Source organism: Pezoporus flaviventris, unplaced genomic scaffold, assembly GCF_033815535.1.
Source record: "Pezoporus flaviventris isolate CSIRO_AGI_PZ_B2104156 unplaced genomic scaffold, CSIRO_AGI_Pfla_v1 ptg000063l, whole genome shotgun sequence".
Taxonomy (NCBI): domain Eukaryota; kingdom Metazoa; phylum Chordata; class Aves; order Psittaciformes; family Psittacidae; genus Pezoporus; species Pezoporus flaviventris.
In genome coordinates this window covers 5,829,621-5,840,146 of record NW_026892611.1, presented here as the reverse complement: position 1 = coordinate 5,840,146, position 10,526 = coordinate 5,829,621, and the positions used below count along the sequence as shown (strand labels likewise).

General features: G+C 44.2%; 1 protein-coding gene across 7 annotated transcripts in view; it reads left to right on the top strand.

The window, feature by feature from the left end:
* AUTS2 (activator of transcription and developmental regulator AUTS2) overlaps positions 1 to 10,526 on the top strand; it is a 733,524-nt gene that overhangs the window by 167,814 nt on the left and 555,184 nt on the right. The gene's annotated exons all lie outside the window — the stretch shown is intronic.

The following is a 10,526-nucleotide window of genomic DNA, read 5'->3' as shown; positions in this document are numbered from 1 at the left end:
ATGGTGCTTTAATAGTGAAGTGGTGGGGAACTACCATAGGAAAGGGAAGGTAGGCAGAAAGTGTGTTGAGGTGTGTCCTCCCACCCTCTGAAGCCACCTTTCTCACCCTGGGTGCTGTGTGTGTTATGGTTTCCTTTCAGATAACATCAGTAATAAAGCTTATGGTACAGCAGAAAGCCCGCTTAGGTTTTAGGGCTTGTTTCCAGGCTCAGTTCACCAAGCTACTGGGTCCTCATGGTTACCAGTAATTCTTACCTTAAGAGCAGATGTTTCAGAGGGGGACTCGAGGAGAAGCTTCCGTAGCTTTAAGAAACGATCGTGTTCTATGAATTACCATTCTGCTGTAGATGAGGTAATTAATTAGGCAGAAGAAAACAGTCTTTAGTACTTTGCTGGGATAATTAACAATGGTAAATGTGCCATTGGTAATCTACTACAGTACACTGGGAACAGCAAATTTCCGTTGTTCATCATCAACCTGTGAGCTTTTTATCTGTTTGCAGGTTTTCTTTCTCCAATAATCCTTTATCAGCTTGCACTAAGGTGAAGCGCATGAGCATGGAGGCCTTTCTCAAGATGCTTACTTAACCTTTAGAAAACCACTGACATTTACAGGAGGTGCCTCCTTCAAGCCAGCATTCCGCTTTTACAGCGTGCTCCTGTGCGTGATGAGCAGTCTCTGAAGGCAACCAGCACAGCATTAACAAAGCCTCGCAGGATGAGAGTCCCTCAGTGTGATTATTCTGTGAACTGTTTTGCAGGAGAAAGACCTAAATGTAGATCATGTTCTTAGTAAATCCTCAGCACTCGATTCCCAGGCTGTTCGGCCAAGGAGCCTGGCCACGTTGGCTCCGCAGTGGTTGATCTCCAGAGATCCCAGTTTATTCTGGCCAACTGGAAGGGTGCTGTGTTGTGCTTCCTTGTCTGAAAAGTTCGGGTTTTATGAGTTTAAGATGCAGTTTTGTGATTCTGATGTCGAGGTTGTCTGCTGATGGCCAAAGTGGGGATCATGCTAAACTTCAGGAAGTCACGGGGGTGTATATATCACTAGTACTTAAATCAGTTGGAGTAGCCTGTCATCTCTGAAATCAGACAAGTATGAAGCTGGATGCTTGGCTTCTAATCATGTAGCAGATATAGCAAGTTAAATACAATTTCTTTAGTACATAGTAAATTAAGAAATGTTAAAAAGAACAGGTTGTTAGTAGTTTACACGCAGTTCCACATGGCCAAGTCACTGCTCCTGATGAGGCCCCTCTGCTTTTCTGAACAGGCACTGGGTAGTAATGTGACTCCCTGGTGTTTTATCCAGTGATTTGTACGAGAAGTTCATTTCAGTGCCTTCATTTTTCCACTGGTAGGTGGCATGGTGTGAATGAGTGACAAATTTGTGGCTTATGTGTTAAATATTTTATATATACATGTATCTTTCTGAAATAGTGCATCTCCATTGCTGCCTTTCATGCACATCTCCACTAAGGACTAAATAGACCAGGGTGATTCAGTGGGGGAAGAGGAAGAGGGGAAAGACACAGCTGTAAATAAGGTTTCATCATACAGCTGTGCTGAAATTACAGCCAAGGTTTAAATGCTTGGTTGTTGAGATACTTATCAGATGGCAAACCAAAATGTAGTGCTGTGACTTGGAGGCATCCTCTAAAGGTGTCTTTTAGATATCTCTAGTTACCATATACTTAGAATTTAGTAATAGTGTTGGTGTGTTAAAGTACTGCACATTTCATGGAGTTCAGTGCAGGGAAGAAAGAAAATCTAGTGAAGTCTGTCAGTGAGGAATAGCAAAGTGAATTTGGATGCTGGGAACCTTTTGATGTATTGGGTTAGGAAGGGAGTCATTAACAACAGTCACATATATTATGCCACACCTGCAAATAGTTTGCCAGGGAGGAGCTGGCAGGTGGTAGAGCTTAAAAATGCCATTCTTCTTCCTGTAGAGGGGGCTAGAAGCATAGTAGGAAGTGTGTTAGATGAGTACTTCCCTTTCATTCAGTCAGTGTGGCAAAAGGGATGATAAAGCTTTGTACCACCAGGAGAAGTGAATCCTTTTCTGCCGGGCTGACACAGCAGCATGTAGTAAGGGAGCATGTTAGTCATAGCCATTTCATGGCTGGTTAAATCCTATGTGTGCTTCCCTTTGGGTTTCACTAAGGGGGAAAGCAATTGATAACCCATTTCTGGGAAAAGGAAGAAAAATCCCTGTTAGGGATGTTCCAAGGTGTTCTGTTCTTTCTCAGAGGGGTCGTGAGACTTTCCCATCAGGGCTGCCTGGTTGTAGAAGAGGGTGTCCTTTGTGCTTGGAATCAACTTGGAACCTCACCTCCACCTGACGCTTGTGAGATTTCTCCACTAACACGGAGCTACTCATCTTTCTCTAGCAAGGTGCCAACAGAAAACAGCTAACTTCTGTACCCTGGTGTTTATGCTGGATTTTGGGCTGGTTTTCCTGTGCAGTTGTCTTTGCCCCTGCTGAGACTGACCTTGCAAATAAAGAAAAGGAAGCAGAAACTGCCCTGACTAACCGCTTAGGCTTGATTTATTTTCTTTTTTTAAGAAATCATTATTTAATTCTTAAATCAGCTAGAGTGTCAGTGTCCATGGAAGCTTTCAGTTGTACTCAATGAGAAGTCATGTAATTAATAAATCTAATTCTGTGGTTTTGACCTTTTCCTGAGCTCTGTGGCCTTAGCCTGACTGCTGCCTTTTGTAGGTAGTTTAAATGCTGGGGGTTTGACTAGCATTTCTCTCAGCAGGATGCTGATAGCCCAAGAGCAGCATCGCTGCATCAGGAGGCCAGAGAGGCAGATGGAGTATGAGTGCAAAGAAAAGGGAGAATTCCTACATTTAGAACAGGATGGGTTTTTTTTTCCAGGTTACTGGTAGAGCACAAAGAGAAACTCAAAGTTTTGTCGAGTTAGGAGGCAACCCCACGAGCACTTTGTGCTACAGTGTCTTTGCTTACGGTCGATTACCTTGTATGTGTTCTGCTGGGGAGTTCTGTCAGGAAGAAATCCACAGTGGTATGTCTTAGCCTTGTGTTTGCAAAGAGTATCTTGTGCCTTTACAAATAGTAGTCTTTAGCTTTAGATGAGGCTTCCTTTTCTAGAGTGTTTTCTTGTTTAAGATGAATGGGGAGAAATGAAACGAGCTACAGCTGATGACAGGGCTGCATTCCACACTTGGAGACACAAAGGTGCAATACTGCCAGGCTGGCAGAGATGCTTTGCTCCAGTTTGCTGGAGATGGACTCTTGTCTTTGCTACAGCAGTCCCTCTGCTCCGTGCTTTTCAGAAACCGCTTAGCATCCCTCCCTCCTTCCCTTGTCCTCTCTATGCTATGCAAGCCTTTCACATACCCTTTGGCTATTTGTGCTTGGTTCCCAAGGGCCACCCTTTCTAGCTCAGTTCTTAAGTGTCAGTCAGTCCTGTCTCTGCACTGATTTGTGCCCTTTTCCTGTTCCGTTCTCCATGCTCTCTTCTTCAGGCTCTTCTACATCTCCAAGGTGCCCCGTGCAGCCCCAGGGCTTCGTTAGGCTGGTCCAGCTATTTGCTGAGGGCTGTTTGAGGTTTCTCTTAAAGCTGTTGTGCGCCAGTCCTGATGCTTAAGGCTTCCTGGAGCTTTGAAATCCTTTTCTTTCACCTCTCCTGGCTGTTCTCGGCCTCCTGAGGTGACTTACACCTCCTCTCTGTCCATCAGATGGTTTTCTTCATAGTTTTTGCCTCTCCATGTTGCAGTCTTGCTCTGGCTGCCTGTGCCAGCGTTCCTGGGTGGAGGTGGCACGCATTGCTGCCTCCTGAGGTGATCACAGCAGCTTTCAGTCCTCTCTTTGCAGAGCTGTATATTTCTCTGGGAAGTCATTTAAAGTTAAACTTCTTTTTTTCCTTGATTATCTTCATCCTCTGAGTTTTGATACTGCCAGGTTCCCTCAAGTAAAGATATTCTGTGTGCTTAATGTCATAGAAACCACAATGTAATTGTATTCCTTTGCCATCCATTCCACATTAATCCTCCAGGAGAAGTGTTTCACTCATCAGCTGAGCCAGTGGTTTTAGTATAGACTGTGAAACCCTCAGTCTTTAATTTTCTGCATGGAAGCAGAAGGGATAGGGAAGAGAAGGGGCTGTGCAGTTCATCTGCTTTGTAAGAGATATGCACTGAATCCATGTGCATTACTGAACCAGTATGTTGGGTTGAGGAATGAAGGAAAGCAGAGAACTATATGAGGATTAAGCTTTCCTTTGAACTGACATGAAAATCCTTTCAGTTACTGATGCCAGATTCCCTTTTTGACCACTGCTGAACAGGAGACTGAGTGCTGCCTCGTCCCAGCTAACAGGGGTCAGGTTCACACTGCTGCATGGTGATTACAGAAGGAAAGCCAGCCTGATTTCATGTTAAAGTCTACTGATGTACTCCAGCAATTGTGATACCACTTTTGTCTCAATGAAGAGAGAGATAAGAAAATGAGCAGTCAGACAGTGATATACTGGTAAGTGGATGTAATTCACAGGCAGGAAGAATAGGGTTGGTTTGCCTGCCATCCCCTTTTGAAGTCACTAAAGACTGTTGAGAGGAGTTTAAAAGAATTGAGGAAGAATAAATGAGAAGTTTTCTGCAGAGCAGCCATCCTCGGTGTCTCCTAGAAGCTGCAGTGCCTGTCACTGTTGTCTTGGTCCTGAAGCACATCTTGAGCATGTTGATGACAGGAGGAGCCATGCATGCAGTGCCCACAAGGCGAGGCTGGGTCTCTGCTCACCATCTATCCCCAGTGCTGTTTTATGTTTCCCTTCCTAACTTTGCTGCTTATTTTTGCTTTCTTGTCATGGGAGTCTCACCTCTGGCTCTTGCTGTGGCATTGTGAGCCTGTAAATGGAGAAACAGTGAAAAATCAGTGTTTAAACCAGCCTGATGCAGGCAGTGCATGTCCCTGTGGCCAGGGTCTGTGTGTGGCTGATTAGAGCATGTGCTGTGCAGCGGTAGGGTGAGGTTGGAAGCCACATTTTCTCTCATTGCTTTCTTTGCTTTGCCTTAGATCACCTTTTGGTCTTGTCTTTAAGAGCGTAGGTTCAGAGCACAGCGAGCAGTGTAACTGCACAGCTCCAGCTGGTCTCACCTGACTCCTGCCCGTGTACCCTAAAAGATGTCTCTCACCAATCCCAGGTTAAACACTTCACCATAGTTGTGCTTCCTCCTAAGGACTATTCACAGCTAAATGGGAAAGCAGATGAGTCACTTGAAACAAAAGCCCTACCGAAAGCGTTGTGAAATGTATCCTACTAGCAGCTTTTCCTAAATCTTTAACAAAAGGTTATTTAAAGAGTTCAGCTGTTGTTGCCAAGGGACCATGTAGGCCAGTGTCTCTGTTAAGGTAAACCTTTAGCTGCATTTTTCTGCTTAATAGCTGTTGATGACAAGGTCATGTTCACACCTTTGAATTTCTGGGCCCTTGTGGCCACTAGAGACAACCTGACACCTTTCGTCATTCATACTGCTCCTAGAAATGAAGTTCCCTCTCTCATGCACAGACAAGCTGGTACTGTGAATACAAGCTAAGCTCACATATGTGCGCATCCAGTTCTTCCCTTCCCCCTCTTTATGGTGACTTTCCTCTGTTGTTTGGGGTTGTAAGCACTAAGTATGTGTGTATCAGCCCTTTCTGAGATACTGGCAATATCTGAATGATTTTCAGGTAGATTCTAGCTCAGTCTGGTATCTGGATCTGCTAACTGGGACTTGTAGTCTTGGATTTTCAAGCGAAGGTGATTGTCATACCAGTGAACCACTCAGCTGTCCTGCATGCCTTTTGGTAATAGTAGTTTGCTTTCCTATCTCCCTTCTTGCTTTCTCTGGATAATCCAAGGCTGCACGCCACAGTTAACCTATCCCAGTATGACGATGAGTTAGAATCTGACTTGAAGACATTCAGGCATTGACATTAGTTTACTGTATACTGAGCTCCTCACTGTTAAGAGCAATGGGTTTTATTTCTCCTTTGCCCTGTCCTTAAACAAATAATTCCGCTTTGGAACAAGATCGCCTTTAATGTCTCTGCAGGATGAAAGCAGGTACCAGGAATAGAAGCAGATGCAATGTAAGATTGCACTGGATGGTGGTTGTTCCCTTGTTTCATACACTGCATGTGTAGCACTTGCTTGGCAAAAGGCTGAACTTGTGTGTTATCCCTCCGGTTCTCAAACCCTGACCCATGTGCAGAGAGAACCAGTATGTATGCTGCTGTGGTCATCGGCTGAGGTGGCTGAATTCACGTGGTGTGTGGAAACCAAAGGGTTCTTTGTATGTTTAATGTTTTTTACTAGAAACGTGTAGTTTGTGTAAGAGTGAGGGTAGGGAGCAGCAGGTTTTTATCTGCCCCTAAGCCACAGAAAGCCTTGCTTTGGACTTGTGTGCAGGGGATTGAAAGATTTGGAACTGAGGCCTCTCCTCTCAATCCAGCCTGGGTTATAGGAACAGCTCTGTTTATAGTTAATTTTCTGTCTTATATGGTGAACTACTTCTTTGAAAATGTATAATATGATCCCATATATGGGAGAGGAGAAGGGTTATTTTTGCTGACAGTGTAGTATCTTCTTAATCTCTGTTATTCACTTAGGAGCATACTGAATTTAGAGAAACCAAGCAGCTTGGCATAGCAGTGGCTGTTAGCATTAGGGGATGTTTTCTGTTTATCTTGTGTCTGGAATGAGTTTAGTAGGTGTTAAGCTCCTGAAAATGTTATGTTTGTCTTATAGGGTTCCATGTCATAGCAGTCAGCAGCAGCCTTGGGAGTCTCTGTTGTCTTGTAGTGATGAATCCCACCGTTACCCCATTCTTTATATAACTGCACAAGTGGCAGGGGAAGATCTGGTAAAATGGTTTCTTTACTTTCTTTCAAGAACCTGTCAGTGGTGAGCTGACCTCAGTTGATCCTGTGATGATGAATGTGACATAATATTACCATACATAGACCCCAGCTCGATAAAGAATATGAAAAACTATAGGGGACAGGAAGAGAATAGGCTTGTACAGGGTGACAACAAGCTGTTATTAATAATCTGGTCTCTGCTCTAAGGAGTCTGAGCAGCACAGGTTTTTGTGGCAGCACAGAGGAAGTGGTAAGACTGAGAGTCACTACAGAGGTGTGCGTGCAGCGGGTGTCTTGCTTTCATAGGGCACGTTCTATATTTAGGCTTGAATTCATGTGTTTTCCACCTGGAGTACAGAGCAGTGAGATTTGTGATGACCTTTAATTCCAGGGAGTTACAACATATAGGCATTTTCTGTTTCTTCTGTGCAGGGAAATCTAATAGTTTCCAACTCATGAGAAGTTCTGCTCCCCATGAATTGCTCTGCCTGTGTGGAAAAATCTCAACTTAGCCTTAGGTGATCTGACTTGTACTAGGCATAAAACCCCAGCAGATAAATCGGCATTACCAGTTGAATTAATCAGATTTTATATTGATGGAATGTGCCCTTCAGGTAGGGTAAATCTCAGCATGTTCTTGGTGGGGATCAGTGAAGATCGCTTGATGGCAGTTGAGGCTGTTCCTAGGTATAAGCAAGGTTAGTTTGATGCCAGGGGCTGCTTCAGTGATTAACTCCCATCCTCCTGCCGAGCTAAATTTGTGGCAAGGGAGCTGGCCCTTACCTGGAAGGGAGATCATCCTCTGTTAAAGCAGCAAATGTCTTCTCTGTGAGCTGGTTGGGATGCAGTGTTTTTGAGAACGGTTCTGCACCAGTTAAATAGACAACTATATTAACCTTAAATGTAAGAGCTGGAATCTTTCATAGAATCCAAAAGTGGTTTTTGTTGGAAAGGACCTTAAAGCTCACCCAGTTCCAGCCCCATGCCACAGGCAGGGACACCTTCCACTAGAGCAGGTTGCTCCAAGCCCCTGTGTCCAGCCTGGCCTTGAACACTGCCAGGGATGGGGCAGCCACAGCTTCTCTGGGCACCCTGTGCCAGCGCCTCAGCACCCTCACAGGGAAGGTACCCACAGTGTGTTCATTTGAAGCTGACCATTAGCTGTGTGTGTGTTTCTCTGCCCTGGGAGGGGAAAGAAGAGCTCAGTATGGGACACCTTGTACAAAACTTGGGGCTGTCTTGGAGGTGGAGCTTACAGACATTATCCGTCTTTAACCTATCTTTGGCCTCATTGTTCAGGGCTGGTTTTCCTTATTTTCCTCCTATCTGTGGGATGTCAGCAAGTGAGTGTGAAATGCAGTGTGTGATCTTCGGGCTGTATTGAGCCTGTGTGGAGCAGAGCTGGGAGGAGAGCGCTGAGCTGGCAGAGCCAGACTAAATGTTTTTAGAGCAGAGTCAAAGGCTTAGGAGCTCTCTCGCCCTGGAAAATCTCCAAGGCTGATCACATTTGCAAGCTTTTTCTTTCCTTAATGGGAGTTGAAGCTGAGACATTGGTACAAGTATATTGGTGCTTGGGAGGCTAAACAAGGAGAAACGTAAATAAGAACTCAATAATCCCTCAGTGGAGGGAACTAAGGAGCTTATCTGATTGGTTCCAGAGTGGAAAAGGCATCGGAAAAACACATAAATCCAGACTGTGGAGTTTGGGTTGTGGGCTTTTTTTTATTCTTCAAATCCAGTTTGAATCTTTTTAAACACTTAAAGGGCAGATAAAATGAGCAACTGTCATTTGCAGCGAAGGAGGAACTGATACGCTTGAAAGGAAAATGTCAATGCCACAAAAATATCATAGCCCTGTTAGATTAAAGAGAGGTAATTTATAACTTCAGCTGACAGCTCAGAGCTGTTAGACACAGGGATTGATAAAAACGTGGTTGTTAACAGTTTGAGAAACTGGCCTGAAACTGAATTCTTCACATTTTCCTGCAAATGCAAAATTAAGTTTGGCCTTGGATTTCCCAAATGTGGTTATCGGAGGCAAGTACCTCGTTCCATCTGACTAAAACTTGTTTCCCTGATGCTGGCGCAGCCATTCTTCCAGCTGGATTCCATACAGGCTACAGAGAGCTTCAGTCAATGGTCTTCTAGTTTGCCACTGATAGGAAGTATTGTTTTTCGTGTGCCGCAAACGTCCAGAGGCATTGAGGAGCAAACTGCAGTGCCTGATAAAGAGAAGAAAAGGCAACATGTTTAGTGCAGAAAGCCTTATCCTCTTCACTGAGCTGCCTTTCCTTGACATTTGTGTTGCTTGGACCTTATCCTTCTGCTTATCAATGCTCCAGTAAAAGACTTGGCAAAGTACCAAAGATGCTTTGAATGTTAGTGTAATGTACCAGTCAGGTATGTTCTTCCTGCTGCTCATCTTGCTTTTGACAAGAAAAAGAAAACAAGTGGAGGGAATGTCTTTCTCTGTGCTTTCAGGATTAGGAACCTCTTCCCATCCCATTTTACGGATCCTTAGCTCTTGTTATGCCATGTGGGGAAAACCAGGCAGGCTTTAGCCACCTGAGCCTTGCAGGGGGTATGTGTGCCAAGAGTCTTCTCTTTCCTTTTGCTCTGGTGAAAGCTATTACTTCTCTTTTTTCCTTGTCTCTTCAGCTTCTCATGGCTAAACCCTACTAAACAGCAAACACATGCTGTAGTTTTATGTGCAGTTACATTTAAAAATGTAAACAGAATGATCTTGTGCTTGTTTTTTCAGTGAGCTTGAACAGCGATTCATTGTATTTCAGCCTTCTAAGCCCAGTGACTGCACCTATTCCCATCTCGTGGCAAACCCAGCTCACTTCTGCTGTGGTGGAGGGAGAGGTTTGGGATCTGTTTGTTCCAGAATCCTGGGTGTGAAAATGAGACTAATTCCAGCTCCCATGGTCATAGCTGGGGATGGGTCATAGCAAAGAGCCACCACAGGGAGACAGCAGATCGGGTTCTGGTTGTCATTGTGAATTCATGTGCCTCTCTAGTACCCCGTTTTGCCACCTCCCATCCCGGTTCTCATCTGCTTTTGTTTAATTGTAGCTCACATTGGGGTCCAGACTTCATGTAAAATCTGTTATTGTTGCAGGTCCTGTTTTTCTCAGGTGCTTTGTTTTGTCTAAATGCTGTGCTTAAAAGGAAATTATTAGTGTGTGGGAGAACGGATATCTCAAGAAAAGGAAAGAAGTTGGCAACAGCATTTTTTTGTTTTCCTCATTTATTTTAGCTGATTTCAAAGCAAATACACAGTAGGTCCATTTTGGATACTTGTCGAAGTCCCCTAGCTCACTGATGTGAGACTTCTCTTTTTCCCTCACGTTGAGCATGATGACAGTGTAGATTCTTTTCAGGTTTGGGATATTAATTCAGTCTTGATGCAGATGAGAGCTTTCTTTAGTCCTCCCCAGATTCCCCCTCTCGTTTTTGAACAGCTTTCTGAGGCACTGCTGATAATCCTTCAGATTCCTTTCTGCCACTTCCTACTTCATTTCTTTAAGGGATGCTTAAAAGAAGAGCTGCCAAATCAATGTAGCCATCAGTCTCTAACTCAAAAAGATAACTAGTTACAACCATGGCTATTGTCCAGTGCATCTAGCTTTGTGGTTTAAGAGGT